Source organism: Protopterus annectens, chromosome 5.part1 (genome assembly GCF_019279795.1).
Source record: "Protopterus annectens isolate FY-2018-M chromosome 5.part1, PAN1.0, whole genome shotgun sequence".
NCBI lineage: Eukaryota > Metazoa > Chordata > Ceratodontiformes > Protopteridae > Protopterus > Protopterus annectens.
In genome coordinates, this window is record NC_056736.1 from 312,729,303 (window position 1) to 312,753,040 (window position 23,738).

Genomic DNA, 23,738 nt, shown 5'->3' on the forward strand with positions numbered 1-23,738 from the left:
TTCTCTAATCTTGTTTTAACCAATGGAGCTTTTCTCCCCGGGCCTCCACTGAAAATGGACATTGATCCAGCTGGACTAGCCCGGTCAACAAATGTAAAATAAAATAAAAATAAATAAAATAAATATATATATATATATATATATATATATATATATATACACGTATATACACATATTTGTATATATCTATATAGTTTACCATTAAAATTTCTCTGTGCAATTGCATGGCTATGAAGTATTCGAAAAACAGATGTTCGAATACTTCATATTTCGGCAAAGTACGTGAGCGAACGTTATAATTGCGAATGGACTGTGCATTCACAATTATAACATTCGCTCATGTAAAGGGATTGCGGTACAGTGCGGTTAGGAAAATACATCCCTTTCCTCACTGTAGTGCGATCTTGGAGTTGGAATATTAAGTTAGGGGTGTGTGTGTGTGTGGGGGGGTGGTGCAAGGGGGCTTGCCCCCCTGCATTAACGGGATTTTAGGCTAGCTAGTTAGGGAGTTAAGGGAAAGGCGGGACTGCTGTTAAGTGTCGAAAAAGTGGTGAGTGACATTTTTGACATTCTAAATAAAAAAACACAAACTGCACTGATGAACTTGCAAAAACAAAAAAGGAAGGCAATGTATCAGCTAAATCCACAGAGACGAACCACCACTTAGAAATATAAAATGATCGCAAGCTTTATTCCAAAGATAAAACTGTGTTAAAAGGTTAGTGCTTTCATTTAAATAAATGTTAAACTTCTTCAGACATCATTTTAAAATTTTTCCCATTTTAAATACAAATCCTTATAATGACATCATTTCCTCTCAATCAAGTAACATCTAATTTAAAGCAATATTCAAAGTAAGTGCAAATCATGTTTAGCTTTTTATATAGGAAAAACGGAGAGAAAATTCTCCCAACGTGTATATGAGCATGAATATGCTATTAGAAAAATTAATTTATCTAATGTCTTAGCTAAGCATGTAAAAGATCATCCGGGGCACCAATTTATCTACACCATTATTGACAGCGTAGTAATAGATGACAAAAAAGCATGGGGCTTGCTATTAGAACTGAGAGAGCTCGAATGGCAAGTAATGTTACAAGCAGACAGCTGGCCAGGAATTAATGAACAGAGCTCTATAACTCCAATTTTGAAGCTTAATGCATTAAAAAGAAGTAAGATAAAATAAATGTGGTTTATAAAGGAAACATATAGATAATTTACAATGAATCTATTGTTGAACAAGGTCTTTCTATGCATGAATGGGGCAGCATTGTTTTAAAGTGAATATTGCTTTAAATTAGATGTTACTTGATTGAGAAGAAATTATGTCATTATAAGGATTTGTATTTAAAATGGGAAAAATTTAAAAATGATGTCTGAAGAAGTTTAACATTTATTTAAATGAAAGCACTAACCTTTTAACACAGTTTTATCTTTGGAATAAAGCTTGCAATCATTTTATATTTCTAAGTGGTGGTTCATCTCTGTGGATTTAGCTGATATGTTGCCTTCCTTTTTTGTTTTTGCAAGTTCATCAGTGCAGTTTGTCTTTTTTTTATTTAGTTTATTATGGAAAGCGGCAACAGGTCAACTGATTCCCAAGAGAACAATTTACCCAAAGACCGACCAGTAAGTGGAGGGACCAAAGGGTCTATAGGACAGTTAACAGCCCTAATCATGCAGTTGACACAACGTATCGATAACATCTATGAAACGATGGGTATGAGCGGAAATACTGGTAATATTGGCAGGCAGTCTGCTCAAAACATCAATAAAACCAACAACATTAACTCAGAAGTCATGTTTGATTTTACACCGCAATGTCTAAGGTCACAGCAAAGTTTTCCTGGGTCCAGTAGCGTGAACACTAATGAGGAGTTACTAACCATCCATGGTGTGAATCAAGGAAATGGAGCATGCGCAATGGAAAAAAATCGACCGAATTTCAGTAATAATGGCGTGAGGAGAGAGGTGCCGAAATTAAATGACTGGTTAACAACAGCATTCTCCTTTAAAGGAACTCAAGGAGAAGGGACAATAAACGGTAAGCTCTCTGATTTTGATAATAAGCTTATGCAATGTAAAAAGCTACAATTGGAGAATGCTTACCTAGTTGAATGTATCAGAGTAAAAGTCATCCCTAAGGGGTTGCGTATGTGGCGCTTCCCCACAGGGCTGATAGAAAACTCTGCATTACATATCAATTTGCTTAAGTTATTCGATAGATTCGGTTATGAACTGTTAGAATTGCTCGTAAAATATAATAAGAAAAAAATAGATGAACTGAGCAAAGAGGTGGCAGTCTTGGATAATGCCATTAGGGAAGATAATCAATACGAGCAATGTAAATATGAACATCTCCGAATTTATAACAGTATAGACCAACATATTGATAGATTTAAGAGTGGAAAAACTGGTAAACTGGAAAGAGACATAAATGAGTATGCAAATGGTTTAGCATACCCGAGACCCTCAATTTCCCAGAACTGGAATAATAACAATAAAAATAAAAACAAAAAAGTAGTAGCACATGAAAGTATAATAGAAGCTGAAGAAATGCAGAGGCATAGTGACAACCAGAACTTCTATGATCAGAATTACCCAACCTTGAGGAGATCGGAGAAGATTAAAAATAATAAAAATAACCCACAACAATATGGATACCAGCAACAAGCGGGGTTTCAAGGGGCGAGGCCCAAAAACAAACAATGGAGGACTTGAATATTTATGAACATGAACAAAATGATATGATCAGTACTGTTGATGTTGATTCTAATACTAGAAGTGAAAATTAATGTGTTATAGTGCATAATGAAAATAAAGATTTTAAAGTGTATAATTTTTCAAATGTGCATGTTGATGGTGAAGTAGCAGATTTACTTGCTAAATGGATGACATTTGTCCCTGCAGTACAAAGCAATTTTATGAACACTGTTTTAGATTTAAAACTATACTTAAGGAAAATTAATTTGAAGTTGTATAAAAGCAGAATACTGAGACATAGTAGTATGTATAGTATTAGTAGTACATATAATCCACCCCTCCATCCCCGATTGTCAGTTTATGAAAAGATATGTGAAATAGATCTTAAGAACTTGAATAAGTATAAATGTGATAAGAAAATTGTGAAAAATTTAAGTGAAAATGAACAGTTCACATTATCATATTTACAGAAAGAAAAAATACGAATAATGAAACCGGATAAGGGAGGGGGAGCAGTTATTATGGATTTATATGACTATAACAACAGAATGCAAGACATCTTGGATACGGATACGTATCAAAAAGTTTCCTTAAATGAATTGAATGGAGCATACAAAAAAGTTTACATGTAATTAAATGACATGTTTATAGATAGAAGGATTGATATAGATTTGTATAATTATTTAAATGTTTCACCTCCTAGAGTTCCAGTATTTTTTGGGATACCAAAAATACATAAATCTATCAACAATCCACCCATGCAACCACTAGTTGATGGAAGAGATTCCATCACATCGGCATGTGCAAAATATATTGACTTTGAATTAAAACACATTTTGAGAAATGTGGAGCAAATATGCAAGGACACTTGGTCCTTTTTACAACACATGAATAGCACAGAATACAACAAGGAAGACATATTGATCACTATTGATGTATGTGACTTATATACAGTCATTCCGCAGGACATAGGAGTTGAATGGACCAATGAGATGTTACATACAAATAATATACCCCAGGATAAAGCTAATTTACTGACAGAGATGCTAGAATTAGTTTTGAATAATAACTATGTTGTGTTTAATGGTAACTACTATTTGCAAAATAGAGGCATTGTGATGGGATCACCATGTGGGGGAGCATACGCGAATACCATCATGGCATATTGGGAAAGGAAATATGTGTTTAATACTGAGTTCCATAAATATCTTAAATCTTATTTCAGATTTCAAGACGATATAAGTATAATTTGGAAAGGGTCTAGAAGTATCCTGGAAAAATTTCTTAAGTATATTAATGGAACGACAACCTTTTTAAAATTTACATGGAAAGTTAGGCTTGATTTTATGGAATATTTAGATATTAAACTCATAAAAGATAACACAGAGGAAAGATACATAGCTCAGATATATAGGAAGGAAACTTACTCGAACAGCTTACTGCACTATAACAGTTCACATCCAGCACATCAAAAAAGATCTGTGATAAAAGGGCAGGTAGTTAGAGCTGCCCGGATGATAACAAAAGAACAAAATTTCATTGAAGAATGTATTAATTTATGGTCTATGTTTTGTGCTAGGGCATACCCTGGTGAATTCATTGATGAAATTATAGAAGAAGTTAGAATCAAAAGAGACAGAGGTCATTTTAAACCTATTTTACATAGGGAAAACATTTTAAGTGAATATGAGTACATATGAAATAGAAGAAATAACAATAGATAATCATGATTCATCCAGAATACAGGATGCAGTTGAAAGAAATAATCACAAGTTTTCAGATGCACTGATTATAACATACAGTGACGACTTCAGACCACTTAAATGGATTTTTGAAAAAAAACTGGGTTATATTAAATAAAGAAGAAGAGCTTAGAAATATATTAGGAGTAAAGCCATGCATTGCGAAAAGGAGAGGGAAAAACTTAAAAGAATTACTTCAGTATAAAGAGAATTATAGTGAAAGCATTTTGCACGGCATAAGAAGATGTGGTGCATGTAAATGGTGCCATAAAATAGAAATAAATAATGAATTTATTATGAGACAAAAAATATATATGATAAAAGGAAAATACAGTTGTGAATCTAAGGCAGTAGTATATTTAAGTAAGTGCAACTCATGTTTAGCTTTTTATATAGGAAAAACGGAGAGAAAATTCTCCCAACGTGTATATGAGCACGAATATGCTATTAGAAAAATTAATTTATCTAATGCCTTAGCTAAGCATGTAAAAGATCATCTGGGGCATCAATTTATCTACACCATTATTGACAGCGTAGTAATAGATGACAAAAAAGCATGGGGCTTGCTATTAGAACTGAGAGAGCTCGAATGGCAAGTAAGGTTACAAGCAGACAGCTGGCCAGGAATTAATGAACGGAGCTCTATAACTCCAATTTTGAAGCTTGAATGCGTTAAAAAGAAGTACGATAAAATAAATGTGGTTTATAAAGGAAACATATAGATAATTTATAATGAATCCAGAGTTGAACAAGGTCTTTCTATGCATGAATGGGGCAGCATTGTTTTAAACTGAATATTGCTTTAAATTAGATGTTACTTGATTGAGAGGAAATTATGTCATTATAAGGATTTGTATTTAAAATGGGAAACATTTAAAAATGATGTCTGAAGAAGTTTAACATTTATTTAAACGAAAGCGCTAACCTTTTAACACAGTTTTATCTTTGGAATAAAGCTTGCAATCATTTAATATTTCTAAGTGGTGGTTCATCTCTGTGGATTTAGCGGATACGTTGGCTTACTTTTCTGTTTTTACATTTTTGACATTAACAGCTGTTTCCCAACATTAGGGACATTCAATATTGTGTACTTTCGGCGAAAGACTTTGCTAATAAGTACACTTTTTTTTATTTTTTGAAATTATGATAGTAAACCTATCTATATATATCTGTGTATATATATATATATATATATATATATATATATATATATATATATATATATATATATATTTGTATGGTTCATGTCAGATGGACGAAAACCCAGATCACAGATGACCACATCGCCGAGATGACATCACTAACAACATGCATCCCTGACAACTGTGAGTAGTGCACAATGGGAGTTATTCCCATTCCCTCACTGTAGTACCATCTCGGAGTTGGTATATTTAAGTAGGGAGGGTGTGGGGGCACAGCGCTCTGTAATACATTGACTTATCATTGTCGGAGATGCATGTTGTCGGCGATGTCGTTTCGGCGATGTGGTCGTCGGTGATCTGGGTTTTCGTCCATCTGACATGGACCCATTTGTATATATCTATATATCTGTATCTATCTAGCTACCTATATATATATATATATATATATATATATATATATATATATATATATATATATATATATATATATATATGTATGTATATACACACACACACACACACACACACACACACACACACACACACACACACACACACACACACACACACACACTTATATCTATCCATGGGTCTATGTATGTTGATCTTCTTCAAAGTAGATCAACAGTAAATCAACTTATATAACATCAACAAAAAAAGCTCAGTCTCAGACAACTGACTGTACAATTCCAATGCTCCAAGATATAACTTTGGAGCAAGCAAAATCAAAAACATGTTTGATATGCCCACTCACACCCTCTTGGTATTTCTATATACCTATTCCAAGATTGCACAATAACAGGAAAAGAGTATATTCCTCTACACTGGTGTTACAGTGATTTGATACCTCTGTTAGTCAGTCTTCTTGTCAACCAAATGGTACAGGGAAGAAAGTTGTCAACTAAACAAACAGTTGCTGAGTTTACTAAGCCGTACACACACACACACACACACACACACACACACACACACACACACACACACACACACACACACACACACACACACACACACACACTTATCTGTATGTATTTTGGTTATGCCTGAGGAATGGTCCATACTAATGATTTACTTATTATCTCCCCCACATGTGAACAATCAAGCCTTGTGCTTCTGTCTACCCATTTGTTTCAACTCTTTGGGTGCTAGGGTAAGGGTGGGGAAGTGGAAAGGCCATCATCTGTGTAGTCATGAGCACTGAATTGTATTTTTTTAACCATGGCCTACAGAGTTTTATGTGACAACCTAATGAGTGGAACCCACAATGCAAGCCCACTACCATTCATGCTTCTTTGTATTCTCCAGTGCCATGTACAGTGCATGCATTGCTTGGAGAGTGTTTTTTCTTGCTTTCATGTTGGATTCTTCCCCCTGGTTTGTGACTGATCTTTGCAGTGGGGTGAGCTGCTATCTAACTGACCTGAATGTGCAAACCAACATTGATTACTTGGCCTCCATGAGAAGTGTGACTCATACATCTCAACCTCTTAGTGGAAGACATCTGGCCAAAGCCAAAAATAATGGGGAATAAAAGGTCCAAATTTTGGGACAGATTTTAAATATTGCTTTTCTATACTTAGATAACAGCTAGAATAATAGCTTTGCTTTAGTGTGCATTTTCTGAAGGGCATTAAGTCTGAAACTCAAATGTCTATTATTATTTAGTGATTTCAGTAGTTAATAATTTGCCAGAAAACCAAAAAATTGTATTTGAAATAGATCAAAATTATGAGGTGAAAACCTGGACATTCTGTGAAATTCTGGATAGTTGATAGCTGAGATCTGAATGGGAGATTCTTGACATTCTAAAAAAAAATAAACTGCAATTCAAACAGAAAAGCAGCAGGTTGTGAAACTTACTTTTTACACCTTTCTGTCATGTTTGTAATGGGGTCTTCACCCACTATACACCTTACAAATGGGGCTGTGGCCTTTCCCACCCCTGCCACACACACAAACACACACACACACACACACACACACACACACACACACACACACACACACACACACACACACCTATATATATATATATATATATATATATATATATATATATATATATATATATATATATATATATATATATATATAGGTGGCCACGGTGGTGCAGCGATTAGCGTTGTGTGGAGTCTGCATGTCCTCCCTGTGGTCGCGTGGGTTTCTTCCGGGTGCTCCGGTTTCCTCCTACATCACAAAGACATGCTGTAGGTAGATTGGACACTCTAAATTGTCCCTAGGTGTGAGTGTGTGCATGTGTGTGCCTTCTGTAGAAGGTTGGGCGTCGGGCTGGAAACTCGACACTGTAAAACTCCACTGCCAATCATGAGCAGACAGGTGATCTGCTGTGGCGACCCCTAACCGGGAAAAAGAAGAAGAAGAAGAAGATACATATATATATATATATATATATATATATATATATATATATATATATATATATATATATATATATAGAGGTCTATTTCACTTGATTGAAAGCTCACTAGACTGAAACTCATTTGAAGGAGCACACTTGACTAAAAGCTCACTTGACTGATACTCAGTTTGTTGAAAGGTATATGTCCTTTTCCCCACTGTAGTGCGATCCTGGAGTTAGTATATATAGTAAGGGGGGATGTATTCATCATAGTCACGACTACATGGCTCTGCCTGCCTATATTTCAGCCTACTAATATTTTACATTAACTCATTTATCCCAGTTAAATAATTGTTGCAAACATATTAAAATACCTAACCAACCCTATTAATTAGGTTTAGTGCACAGTCACCCCCATAAGTGTATCATTGATAACCCCACTCAATAAAGTTAAATGCTTGATTCCACATACCTTTCCTTAGTCCTCCACTGATAGTTTTCACTCTCAGCCCTGTAGGGGCAAGCAATCCCGCTCCGTTTGCTTCGCTCACTCTGCTCCCCTACCCTGCCCCCAATTCCCTCCCGCCCCCACTGTCTCTAACTTTATACATCACAGGCCACTCCTTCCAACCTCCTCATAGACTCTAAGCCCCCCTTACTTCTTCAAATTCCACACACATCCCACACCCAAAACAGCTAAAGCCCTCCTACATCTCACATCATGCACACTCTACTATTAACATCCCCAACCTTCTTTAACCTACTTACTCTCTACCACCTCACTTCTCGCAACACCATACTACATCAACTAACCCCAACAAAAACTACAGCATACATATACCATAACTCAACTCAAAATAGTTACTCTGGTATTTCACCATCACTCTTCATTCACAGAGACACCACCACTTTCAAGACCAAACTGCATTTTAATATACCTAAAATCAAACAATTATACATCTCATATGCATACTCCATACTTAACTACATTTCACCCACAATCCAAACCACTATCTTCACATTATTATGCCAAAGTGTAGATATTCATCCAAACCCTGGACCCTCTCCCACCCAACATATTAACAACTCTGCATCACTCTCAGTGAAAACACCAAAATACCTTTGCATCATGACATTAAACATCCATAGTATCTGCAACAAAGTAGCAGACTTCCATGCATGGCTTACACAGTATACACCTGATATAGTTGCTCTAACAGAAACCTGGCTCAAACCCCAGATATCTGACTCAGAAATACTTCCCCCCTGGATATCAAATATTACGAAAAGATAGACTTCATAAGAAAGGGGAGAGGCCTGGTATTAATATATCGTAACCACTTAAACATAGTACCCCACCCAAAAATCATTCCCACTTTCAATAATATTGAAATCCTATAAGCATCACTATTTTTCAACAACCATAAACAAATATCTATTGCCACCATCTATATATATTCCTCCAGGTTCCACTATCCCAACACTGGAAGACTTCCTATCATGGGCTAACCACTACATGTCAAATTAAACCATCATCCTCGGTGACACTAATATAAATTGGCTTAAACTAACACAAAGCGACTCCACAAACTCCATCAATCTTTTCAAATTTACACAAATTATACAACCCCCAACACACACAACAAACAATCACCCTGAATCCACCCTAGACTGAATATTAGTATCCCACCCACAGTACTACTCCAATCCCAACACTCTTCCCAACACTCTAAGTGACCACTTACCAGCCCTGATACGCAGACTATCAACCTTCACTCCAAGCATTCATACATACAAATATACCAGAAATCTAGCCAGTTTTAGCCAGTCTCACATTTGCAACCTATTACAAACACTAAACTGGAACCCATTGAAATATCTTCCCTTAGATGAAGCAGTACATTATTTCAATACTGTCTTCCTAGAAACCCTTATCTCCATAGCCCCCATAAGAAAAAAGAGAGTTAAACATAACCATGCTCCTTGGCTATCTAAATCAACCAAACAACTATTGATTAATAGAGACTGAGCATGGCACAAATGGAGAAAGGATAAGACCCCACCCAACGAAACTGCCTTCAAAATACTTATAAACAAAGCAAAACAGCCCATTAATCAGGACAAAAAGACCTACTTCTCCCAACAAATAAACACCCACAGTAATAATACCAAACTTTTCTGGAAATCTGTCAACTCATTATAAATCCTGGCAGCACCCAAAACCCATCTCCATTTCCAGACAAAAGCCCAGTTGAAATCAGTGAAATATTTAATAAAAACTTTATTGATATTATCCTTACATTAGTAAATGCAGGCAATACCCCAACCCCCATTAACCCATCCATCATACCTCAAAGCCAATATCAGCTCCATGCCATCTTTTAACCTCCAACCTGTAGCAACCTCTCAAATACAAACATTACTTGGCAAATTGAAACCAGGCTCCTTATACGCTGATAATCTCCCCCCAGTATACCTCAAAATTAGTGCTAAGGCAATATGTTTACCAGTAAGTATCCTTATAAACCGATCACTTGCAGAACACACAGCCCCCCCAGCTCTGGAAAAAATCAATAATCACCCCACTTCATAAAGGTGGAAACCCTCATGATCTATCTAATTTTAGACCCATTTCCATACTGTCCCCTCTATCTAAAATAATGGAAAAAATTCATCCACAAACAACTGGTTGAATATCTAACCACTAACAACCTACTATCCCCTTCACAACTTGGTTTTCGATCATCCCACAGTACCATTTTTGCCCTAGTCTCCTTCACAAATTACATCTATAATGCCCTAGATAGTAACCTACTTACATCACTCCTGTTATTGGATCTCTCAAAAGCATTTGACACAGTCTCCCACATCAAACGTATCCAGCAGCTCCACTCACTAGGATGCTCTCATGCCACCTGGTTCACTAGTTACTTGGATAACCAACAGCAATCCGTAAAATGGCTAAATAACCTCTCTAGCTTTCTCCCAAATAACATAGGAGTGCCCCAGGGGTCAGTCTTCTGACCCCTACTATTCAACATTTTTATAAATGACCTAAAGAAAGTTCCCACTGACTATACTACCATACAATATGCAGACGATTCAACCATTATCTGTACCTCCAATAACTTCTCTGACCTCCAAAAGTTAACACAAAAGGCATTTATGTCCATAGAACTCTGGCTAAACCATCACAGCTATTACGTAACCCTAATAAATCTAAACTACTCATCTTTGCATCTAAACCTGTTCCCACAGACTTTACTATATTCTCCATAAACAAAACCCCAATAGAGTTAGTAAATCAGGCCAAACTGCTAGGAATTACTATTGACAGCAAACTTAGCTTTGACTTGCATATTAATAACACAATAAAAAAGACACTTCAAATTAGGCAAACTCTACAGAAACAAACAATACTTAGACAAATCCATCCGAATAAAACTTTTAAAAAGTCTTCTCCTTCCAACCTTACTGTATGGGTCTCCTATCTTCACCAATCTCCACAACTCTTTGCAACACAAACTACTGTTCTGTTATTATAAGATTGCAAAATTTGCATCAGCCCAACCAGATCACACCCACCATTGCCAGGCCACTAAAGAACTAAACTGGCTAGAATTTGGACATTACCTACATTATACACAACTTACCTTTGGCCATAAACTCATTTATAAACCCGAGTGTTGCCCTTCCCTGAAAAATATCATTGAACCTTACGTCCCATCCAAATATCTACGCTCTAACAACAAACACGTAAAGTATCAAAACCTAGTAAAAGAGCAGGTAGCAACCTCTATTCCCATTCCATAACTAAGCTGTGGAACACCCTCCCATCATCAGTTACAGAATTAGACAACATAATCTCCTTTAAAAGAAAACTTAAAACAGCATCTCTCTGATAACCCCAGCTGCGCATGCAACACATATCCGCAACCTCCTTAATATAGCAAAACTGTTTCACATAGCAAATATACTTTTGTATATGTCATACCGTTACACCATATGAGTTATCCCTAATCTTTAGTATCATAGTCCACACATCAATACAACCATCTTAACACATTTCTTTTCTCTGTCACTTTCTACTTTTAATACTACCATTAAATATATGCCACCTATAATCTACTTATTCCCACTACCTAGCTATAAGATTCTAACTATGTCTGTCTTACCTTTAAGTTTAACTCGCTAATTCTATCTTTCCCTTTTCCTATCCCCCCCCCCCCAAAAAAAAATTGAGCTCTATTGTTAAATATTTCTAACTGTATAATTTTCATACATGCTAATGTTCCATTGTTACTGTATTGTGCCTTTTTACAACATATTTGCTGTTTAGATAGTTTTCTGTATTATTTTACTTGCTTTATATTTATAAATTTGTTTCCTTACAAATTCACGTAATGATTTTCATGTAACTTGGAGATTTTCTCCCCGGGCCTCCACTGAAAATGTGTCTCAAGTCCAGTGGATTTTCCCAGTCAACAAATGTCAATAAATAAATAATAAATAATGTACAAACTGTGATGCGTTTTATGCAAGCAAAATTTACATATGATTTCAAACTTGAGAATTAGTGGACATATATAGATATAGATATCATCAAAATCTAGCACAAAAACAATGCCTCAATCAAACATTCAGAAAGCTGTACTGGTTTTAGAAGGTTTATATTTTATGTACTTGACAAAGTAACACAAGAACTGAGACATAGGATCATCTCAGGATCATAGGAGGTTACTAGGCTAATGGCCCTGGGGTCCTTACAAGCCTAGCCAAGAGTTTATCCCCAAAAAAGAAACCTCAGTCAGCACCTGTTCCCCTGTCAATAAGGGACAAAGGTGGAACCCCTGGGACAAATTTGTGGTTTCCCATCCACTCATCAAGGTTGTGCTTGAATAGGATTAGCGAGGTACTCTGTTTGACATGTATGGAAAGTCTATTGCAGAGACAGGGCAGCCTCTGGGAGACAAACTTGTCTCTCCAGCAGATTTTGTTGATGTTGCATAATAGATTTAGGCCTTTTGAGTGCGTAATACGCAAGGAGTTAGACTTATGGATATGGAGCATCTTGAGTAGGGCAGGGTCCGATATTGCCTTGTAGTCGAGACACAGATCACCTATGAGCAATCTGTATGATACCAAATAAAGTGATAGTGATTTGAGTATGTCCACCTAGGACAGGTGTTGGAGGCCATGGATTGCCTTTGTGAGGTATTTCTGTGGCCTTTCCAGTTGGTGCAGGTGTTTGGAGAGGTACATACCAAATGGGGCATTATACTCAATTACAGGTCTAATGAGGGAGGAGTACAGAGAGGTAATAACCTCCTTTTTTCTGGATGCAATCTCTATACTTATGAGATGAACCAAGTAAAAGGCTTTTCTGACCACTGCCACCACATGATGGTTGAATGTCAGATAGTTGTCAACCTGAGTACCCAGGTCTCTCACCATGCATTCTGGGGTTGCTGTTGATGTGGTAATCAGTAGGGGCACTGTTTTTGCTGAATGGTATGATAATACATTTGTTTGCATTTAACTTAAGGCCATGACTTTGGCACTAGTTATTTGTAGCTGTGAGACCCTCTTGCAGTATGTTAATGTCATTTGGGGAGTCAGTGACAGCACCCAACTTACAGTCATCTGCAAAATTGGTCAGCCACAGACCTTTGGTCTTTGCCTGGATCTCTGAGAAGTAGATGCCAAACAGTAGGGATCCCAGGACTGATCCCTGGGGAATACCACTAGTGACGGATCTGCTGTTGGAGGTGGTAGTGCCTATTTTGACCTTGTGTGTCCTATCTGTGAGCCAGATGGCCACCCATCTGACAAGATAGGGATTAGCACCAAGTTCTGTTAGCTTTTCAATGAAGCCCGAGTGAGGGATTGTGTCAAAGGCCTTGGCCGGTCAAGGTAAGCTGTACGTACTGACTTTCCCTCATCCAGGGCCTTGGTGACAGTCTCAAAGAAGTCATTAGCTTCAATAGACAAAATCTGCCCCTGACAAATCCAAATTGTGTGGGGTCGAGTGTTTGGAGATTGCCTATATCCTTGTTTATGAGATCCATAATAATACACTCCATGGCTTTACAGATCAGACTTGTCAAGCTAATGGGGTGATAGTTTCCTGGGTCAGTAGTGGCACCACCTTTGTGCAAGGGGATGACAATGGCGGTTCTCCACTCTGCTGGAGTGAAGGCTGTAATTATGTTGTGGTTGAATAGGGTGCTCAATGGCAAAGATAGTTCTTACTGGAGATGGTGCAGAATACAGCCTAGGATATTATCAGGTCCCATGGAAGCTGTGTTCTTTGCCTTGGGTAGGGCCTTTAACACTTGATCTATGGAGATGTGAGGTGTGGGACAAGTATTGGGGATGTCAACTGGGCCTTTGGGAGGTGATAAGGGGTGAAGTTTGCGCTGAACTGGTCAGCTAGCAGGTTGGCTAAGTTGGCAGGATCAGTGTAAGTGGTACCATTAAGTACTAATTTGGATCAAACTTGGGCTTTGCCATGCAGATTCCTAAAGTAACTGAAGAAGGACTTGTGGTATCCCTTTGGTTCGGAAGCTAGTTTCAACTCATAATTGGCTATGGAGTTTTTCACTAGTGATCTAATTTGCTTGTTGAGGCAGAGGAGGGAGATTTTCTGATTTGGAATTTGTTCCTTTTTACCCTTGGACAACAGTTTCTTCCTTTTGTTGTAAAGCCTGTTGATAGAGGATGTCCACCAGAAAGGTATGTGTTTCCTTGAGGAGCAGGTTTTAGTTCTGTTGGGTATGGGTGAGTCCATGCAGTTGTACAGGTGCTTGTATACTGCACTAGTGTACTGTTCGGCATAGTTGTCTGCATCCTATGAGGGGGGCAGTGATGTGAAGCTGCTGATACCTCCCTTAGGAGGGTGTAGTCAGCTTTTGAGAAGTTTTTTAGCCTGGTTACAGCTGGGGAGGGGTTGGGAGGGATAGAAACTTCAAATGAGACAGACTGATGATCTGATCTCACCAGCGAAGAACATACTATGGGAGTGGTGCAGCGATCACCCATGTTGGTGAGAACCAAGTCCAGTATATTATCTCACCTCGTGGGGAATTAGACCAGCTGGTCTAGTGCGTTAGAGTTGATGAAGTCAAGGAATCATTGGGTGAGTCCTTTAGTGCAGGAATAGTTCACCCAGTCTATGGTGGGATAGTTGAAGTCACTAAGGATCAGGGTGTTAGGGGGTACCTTGATGGATGTCAAGTAGGTCCAGGTAGGAGGAGTGGGTGTCCTAAGACATGGAGAGGGGTCTATAGCTGGCTATAACTTTGGATGGGTGTCTTCCCAACTGTCTGTTGCACCTGGAGTAATTCTAGTGAGTCTGGAGGTGTGCCTGTCTTTAATGAAGACTCCACCACCCTTAGTATTTCCAACCTCATTTTGTGGTCAGAAAGTGTGGAATGAGGGATAGCCTGGTAAGGCAGGGGTGCTCTCCACAGTCCTGAACCAGGTTTCCATGACTGCACAGACATCGGATCTTCCAGTGTGAGGAGAGCCTCCAGTGAGTGCATTTTCAGATTAAGGCTGCTAGCATTGAGCAGCATGGCCTTCAATTTGCTTTTTGACAGATCTTTCATGTTGGAAGATTTGTCTTTGGGACTTAGCCTAAAAAATGCACAATGGGGGAGGCAAGAGCCAAGGCCAAGATCCGGAACCACAGGGGTGACAAGTGGAGGCCATCTCTAGCAAAGCAATGAGACCTGTCAACCATGTCATCCCAGGCAGACAGATACTGGATCCCCTTGGAAAGACAGCAGAAACTAAGTCAATTGTTGAAGTCAGTCATTTTTTGTTGGTATTGTGGCATCATTCTCAGTGAAGGTAGGATGCTGCTCAGGGCTAGGGGCCACACCTGCTACTCTGAGAGCTCAATCATGTCTCTCTTCATATAGTCCAGGGAGGTACATCTCAAATCATTCACACCAACATGGACAATGACAGAGTCATATTTGCACCTGTTGTGGAGAGACTTAAGTGCATGCGTGATGTGGCAGATTCTAGTGCCTGACAAACAGCTGACCGTGACCTTCTCCTTGTTGAGCCTGATGAGGGGGACATCAGTGTGTCTCACTACTGAGTCATCAATGACTAGTATGTTTGGTTTATTGTTATACCTTATGGACTGCATTGGTTTATTGCTATGCATACTGGGCTGTGTTTGTGAGACACTGGTGTGTTGACTACTTTGTGTGATGTGATTGGCATTGTGTGTGGAATGTTTGTGAGTGCATTTTGGGGGTCTCTGTTGTTTAAGTATGTTTTTGTTGAGGAACCCCGCATAGGTGGGTGTGTGACTCTATGATGTGGGTGATGTGGTGTTTGTGCTGGCAATCTACTCTTTGTCAGGAGTACTGACTGTGGTGTGAGAGATCATGGATTCCAGCTTAATGAGGTAGATGCATTTCTCGTAAGTAGAAGAATTATGTGCTAGGAGAAGGGACTGTCTGTGAACGTGAGGCAGTTGCTACACTGTCTCAGTAAGCCCATGTCGATCAGACTGGCAGGGGAAGCTGCTGGGAATTGTCCAGACATAGTGCTCTGAATACTTGGTGGACTTAGGGATAGCAGGGTTTGTCCACAAAAACCCTAAATGTAAAATAACTGGCCTGAAGCACAAGTGCTAAAACCAAAACTAAGATGCTTAGAACAGCACAGAAATCTAATTAAGCTACTAACAAGCAGTTATAAGTGCAGAGTAGGAGCACTTGAGCACTTAAGAGCCCACAGAACAGCAAACTAAGGTAATACAGAAGGTAGAAGACAGTTACAGTAAGAGCATCTGAATAAAGTATAAATATATATTTTTTTGTTAGTGAAGAGGGATGGAATAGAGCAAGATTAAGAGACTACAGGGGTTGTCCTTCCCAAATGCATGGTCATTTAAGTAATCAAATGGAAACTATAGCACTCTCTACTAGCAAATTATACTACGCACCAGCTCTCTTGCTGTTCTAAATGACCATTTCAATATAAAATGCATTTTAAAATCAAGATGCAATTTTAAAAGAATAGTGTGTCTTCAGTTTTCTAAGTTGTCTGCTTAGTAACAAGTAATATACTTTTGAACCTCATTCTGAAAAATGGGTGGTATGGGCCAAATGTATTTCATTGGTTAGTTTTATTTATCACATGATTTTAAGAGTGTTTATAAAGTATTTATTAAAGTGTGTGAGTTTCGTTGATACTCAGGTAGTGTGAGGGTAAGGGGTTTTGGAAGAATTAAATTAACATTGGTTGCACTTTCAGAGCTGAGAGCTGCAACAGTTTGTTTCATGTTAGATAAAAAGACACTATTTGAATTCTGCATTTTAATATAAAAGTAGTGTTTTTTCTTTTTTAAATGTATGCAGGACATTTTGACAAGTTTTAGTAAAGAGGAATGGGTGAGGAATATGTGAAATATGAGAAGTGGAGAGAAACAGCACAAATGCTGTTGAAAATGTAAAGGGAATGGGAACAGATAGCTAGGAATATGGGAAGAAGTTTAAACATTGGAATAGAAGTGTATAATAATGAAAAATATGTTAACATTAAAGCACAGAGTATGTTTTTGCTAAGAGAAAATGATTTATACTTTGTCCTTTTGATAGGTTTTGTCAGGGAATGAAGAATAAAGAGATGAAATATTTAGAGAAGATTGTTATAGAAGGAGAGATTCAGAAAGGGTTGTGCTGGCACACCTAATCATTTGTTACTTAAAGCCCACAAAGTGCAAGATAGATCTTGGGCACAATTCAGAAAACAGTGGTTACTGGTAACTGAAAGAATAATGTACTTGTAGGATGAATCTTGATGGGTGAACTGGGCACACTGATAAAAGGCAGCATTGTACATTTGTGTTTACCAATGCGCAAGTCTGACTAATTGGAGAATCCCATTCAAATGAAGGTACCAGTGAAGCAGCTATTCTACCTGCATTTGGGACTAAGTACTACAGGCAGCACCTGATGGGAAATCAGATTGCCCACAGTATTTAGTTCGACATACACTTGGAGATGTACAGTATAAGTTAGGAGTCAGGGGGGAGCATGGGTCTAAGGATATATACTGTGAGGCATACCCCAAACTCCATTCAAGATAGCTTGCATCACTTTAATTAAAAAGAGATTGATTTCTCTTGTAGACTACTGGTCTCTGATGTTCATTTCTCTTCTTGAATAATGTGAATGCAGGCATGAAGGCCATGCAGACTGTCATGCTTTCATTTACCTTTCTGCTCTACAGATGGAGCTGCTGATCTAGTTGGCCTATTGGCCATGTAGCTCCACCTGTTTACTGGGCCTGGTATTGCAGGCAGATTCCCTGCCAATAATACCAGGTCTGATATATAGATGGAGTGGCTGCACCCAAGATTCTTGGCTGGACTCAGTGGCCCACTGAATCCTTGGGCAGATTTAGCACTACTCTTGGAATAGGTAAGAACATTCAGCAATAGAAAATATTACTGAATCCCATTAACTTGTTGGGCATAGCAAGACTCCATTTAGTTCAATATCTTGGCATTACAAATCATTTATCTCACTCCCTAGGAGTGGAGTAGATTGCACTTTTTCGGGACAGTGGGCAGCCTCAGTTGACCCACACTCATTATGTCAGGCTTTTGAAATCTGACTGAATATTTTGACAGAAAATAAGGCAAATCAATAGGAAGTGTCATAAAAAGTTCTGTGGCATAGAAGGATGAAGCCAAGACTATGATTCTGATGACCTGGGCTTGACTAGCAGCACACGTGCTGCAGGAGTTGACTAGGGGGAGTGGCAGTGAGTAGCTAACAAAAGCTTGTCCATCTTTGGGCTGGGGGAATAGTGATTCTGCCCTGTTGTGTTGCTACCAGGAAGGTAAGGCTTGCAGATGCTGGTAATCAGCAGAAGACATGTATAGATCTACAATTGTGGAACTGCATACATACCTGCTGAACTTATCAGATCCAAACATAGTGAAAGTTTTAAAAGAAGTCTAAGATGACATCTTTGCTTAGATTGGCAGAAACATTTTGGTTTCAAGCTGGAATGGAAATCACACCAGAAGTAGAGAAAAAAAATCAGAGATCAACTGAATGTGCCAAAAAAAAAAACAAAACAAAAGAAAGAATATAAGGACAAGGATCAGATGAGAAAGAAAGACATTTTGAAAATCATAATTATAGTGTCAAGTACAGAGATCTCCTTGAGCAGCCTCATGTTGACCAAAATTTGACAAAAGAATGGTGGGCCCATGATAGTGGACTACTCACATGTTGGTACACAAAATGCATTGAAAAGGTGGGGAAAACAGTCAAATGCAGGTTCTAAAAAAAGAACTAAAAACAGTTGCATATCTTGTTGCTGGGTGTGATAGCAATCATGGTAGACAGCCTATATACTGGAAAGGCACACTAATGTGACAAGACTGTTGCATTGGAGATTGTACAAACACTGCAATGTAGAAGTAGCTGAGAAGCATTGGAAACATGAACCACAAGAGAATGATGAAGCATGTATCACATGGGGTCACCCATTACAAACAGTTAAAAATAGATGTGAGAAACCAGATATAGTAGTCCATGAAAAAAAGACAAAAGTTCCATTGATCATTGAAATTACTGCATCCAGGTATTACAGTGTCTTACATATAGAGAGACACCAAATCATAAAATATCAGGAGCTGCAGGCAGAAATGAGAGCAATGTGGGAAAAAGATATCCCAACAGTTCCAATAGTAGTAGGAGCAATAGGTCTAATACAAAAGAATTTACAGTTGTACTTAGATCTGTTACCAATACATGTAACCCCATATGAATTACAGAAGAAGCCATTCTGGGCATATTGCAGGTACGGAAAAGAACACTCTTGGCTAACATCAAAGATAGAAACAATACTAATTTCATGAATTTTAATCATATTCTGACTTAGGAATGGGGTCTGTTCCCGTCATGGTTTTAGAAACCCACAAGTCTTGGAGAAATTAAATTGAGACAGTAAAGTGGCAGTATATTGTCCACAACTATGAGCCATGAGACAGGCAACATACAATAATTTCATGCATGCTGTAACACTCAGGATATGTAGGGCAGTACACGGTCTGGCATGATACTGTGTAATAGACATAAATAATCCATAATGAATAGTGGTGTGCAAGTCACAGTCATCATGATTTGCACTGATGGGGGACACATAGTCACAACTGATTGCTGGACTACAGTTTTGAGTAGGGCCACAGAAGGCAAATTTGGCAGCCACATACTCTGGGAGATTCATAGGTGGCAGGGATCATATCCTCCAGAGACAGGGCTGGGGGTGCCACTATTTATCCACTGCTGGCATGCACCAACCATATCAGAGCAGGATCCATCCTGTTGCATGAATGGGATTTCTTGATGGGACCTTGTGGGGCCATCCCGAGGAGGCATCCCATAGGTAGAGCCCAAGAAATCTGTCTGACAATGACTAGGTAGTGAGAGCATGTTCTAGGAAGCAACACCAACTCTACATTTGAAGCACTGTGTGCTCTAATGAGTGACATTCCATGCATGTTCACATCATGCCCAGACCCTCTAATGACTATGGATACAATGGCTGCTGGAGTTGGACTTGACAATAATCATAACTTGTTGCAAGGATGCACTTATGGAGGCAACAATCACTACCAGTGACTGCAGAAGCAGTATCATTTCATTATGCCAATAAACTAAGTCACTGTGTAGTTGGTGCATGTCTTCCAGCAAGCTACAGAGCACACATACAGTCTTCACAGTGCTGTGCATTGTATATGTCTGCACCTGGGTCAATGACCTTCACATCTGCTGTTTGATTTAAAGTACTTAATATCAGGACAGTACAGGAGTCATAGTGGCATCAGACTCTCCAGTGTCTGTCACCTATAGTGGGTCTGCCTATATGAGAGGTGCATGTATCAGAGACTGTATGTTTTGGGGACACAGAGGTAACCCATACAGGACTATCACCTACATGTAGTAGTTCTAGTTCTGGTGAGTCTCTGAACTCAGTAGTGATCTACCTATGTGTCTCTGTACCTGTGGATGTCGATGTTACCTTCACCCAGAATGTCACAGACAATCTCACTATATCATCAGACTGTGCTCCCCACATCACTATGTGCACATAGCTTTATGGCTATACGATCCCTCTGTGGCATGTATACTGGGACATATCTTAAACACTGCTATACAATATAATATATGTAGCTTGCTGATTAGGGCATTACAATAGCAGATCAGAGGCTCTTATAGAACACTGTTGCAAATCGCCAACAATCATAACCACTCTCCAGTATATGTATGTATGTATGTATGCATCAAACTATAGTAGTCTGGTCAATATTAACTTGGTGTATCAGACTACCAGAATTTACATACGTAAGTCATTTATTTACCAGCACTGGCTTGAGACCAGACCCATCCAAGCAAGCAGCTATTCTTGAAATGCCAGCATCTGATAATGTTCAAGCTCTACAGCATTTTCTTGGCATGGTCAACTATTTAGGTTAGTTTATACCAGACTTCAGTGAGTTGACAGCACCTTTGAGGGAGCTGCTGCACAAAAATGTTGCATGGTCTTGGTTGGAACAGTACCAGAGAGCATTTGAAGACCTTAAGCGGAAAATTGCCATCCCATCTACATTAAAATACTATGATGTCAGTAAGCCAGTAACTCTTTCCTGTGATGCTGGAAAATGTGGTCTTGGTGCAGTTATTCTTCAAGAAGGCAGACCAGTAGACTGTGCATCTAGAACCCTTACCCAAACTGAAATGCAATATGATCAGATTGAGAAAGAACTTTTGGCAATAGTATTTGCATGTTCAAAGTTTTATGATAATATTTGTGGTCGAGCTATTCAGATTGAAACTGATCACCAACCTCTAGTTGCTATTCTAAAGAAGCCTATGCATTCAACTCCAGCGAGATTCAGGGGCGGCCCGTGATATCGGGCTGCTGGACTGCAGCCCCCTCAACCAAAAAAAAAAGAAAGAAAAAAGAAAAAAAATATTTTTAAAATTCGCGGACTCCGCGCATGCGCAGTAGTCCAGACTACTGCGAGTCTGCTGCGCATGCTCGCGGCAGTCCGGCAATCCAGGTAGGGGAACATAGGAGACATCTGTGCACTTTTAAAGTGCACAGACTCGCTGGGAAAACGCGTCGGGACCGGACTGCAACAGCAGCAGTCAGCGTCGGGACTGTGGAGTAGGGTTTGGATCGCGGGAATCTCGCGGGACTATGGAGTATTGCGCAGGCATTTGGATTAACGTTATGGGGAATGGGCAGCAAGGACAGGTAAGTGTGTTATTTATTTTAGTCTAGAATGGTAGGGAAGTGTGTGAATGAATATTTGAATGGCCTGGTGTGTGTGTTTACTAGGGAAGTGTGTGAATGAATATCTGAATGGCCTGGTGTGTGTTTACTGTTTAGTAGGGAAGTGTGTGAATGAATATTTGAATGGCCTGGTGTGTGTGTTTACTGTTTAGTAGGGAAGTGTGTGAATGAATATTTGAATGAATGGCCTGGTGTGTGTGTTTACTGTTTAGTAGGGAAGTGTGTGAATGAATATTTGAATGAATGGCCTGGTGTGTGTGTTTACTGTTTAGTAGGGAAATGTGTGAATGAATATTTGAATGAATGGCCTGGTGTGTGTGTTTACTGTTTAGTAGGGAAGTGTGTGAATGAATATTTGAATGAATGGCCTGGTGTGTGTGTTTACTGTTTAGTAGGGAAGTGTGTGAATGAATATTTGAATGAATGGCCTGGTGTGTGTGTTTACTGTTTAGTAGGGAAGTGTGTGAATGAATATTTGAATGAATGGCCTGGTGTTTGTGTACTGTTTAGTAGGGAAGTGTGTGAATGAATATTTGACTGAATGGCCTGGTGTGTGTGTTTACTGTTTAGTAGGGAAGTGTGTGAATGAATATTTGAATGAATGGCCTGGTGTGTGTGTTTACTGTTTAGTAGGGAAGTGTGTGAATGAATATTTGAATGAATGGCCTGGTGTGTGTGTTTACTGTTTAGTAGGGAAGTGTGTGAATGAATATTTGAATGAATGGCCTGGTGTGTGTGTTTACTGTTTAGTAGGGAAGTGTGTGAATGAATATTTGAATGAATGGCCTGGTGTGTGTGTTTACTGTTTAGTAGGGAAGTGTGTGAATGAATATTTGAATGAATGGCCTGGTGTGTGTGTTTACTGTTTAGTAGGGAAGTGTGTGAATGAATATTTGAATGAATGGCCTGGTGTGTGTGTTTACTGTTTAGTAGGGAAGTGTGTGAATGAATATTTGAATGAATGTCCTGGTGTGTGTGTTTACTGTTTAGTAGGGAAGTGTGTGAATGAATATTTGAATGAATGTCCTGGTGTGTGTGTTTACTGTTTAGTAGGGAAGTGTGTGAATGAATATTTGAATGAATGTCCTGGTGTGTGTGTTTACTGTTTAGTAGGGAAGTGTGTGAATGAATATTTGAATGAATGTCCTGGTGTGTGTGTTTACTGTTTAGTAGGGAAGTGTGTGAATGAATATTTGAATGAATGGCCTGGTGTGTGTGTTTACTGTTTAGTAGGGAAGTGTGTGAATGAATATTTGAATGAATGGCCTGGTGTGTGTGTTTACTGTTTAGTAGGGAAGTGTGTGAATGAATATTTGAATGAATGGCCTGGTGTGTGTGTTTACTGTTTAGTAGGGAAGTGTGTGAATGAATATTTGAATGAATGGCCTGGTGTGTGTGTTTACTGTTTAGTAGGGAAGTGTGTGAATGAATATTTGAATGAATGGCCTG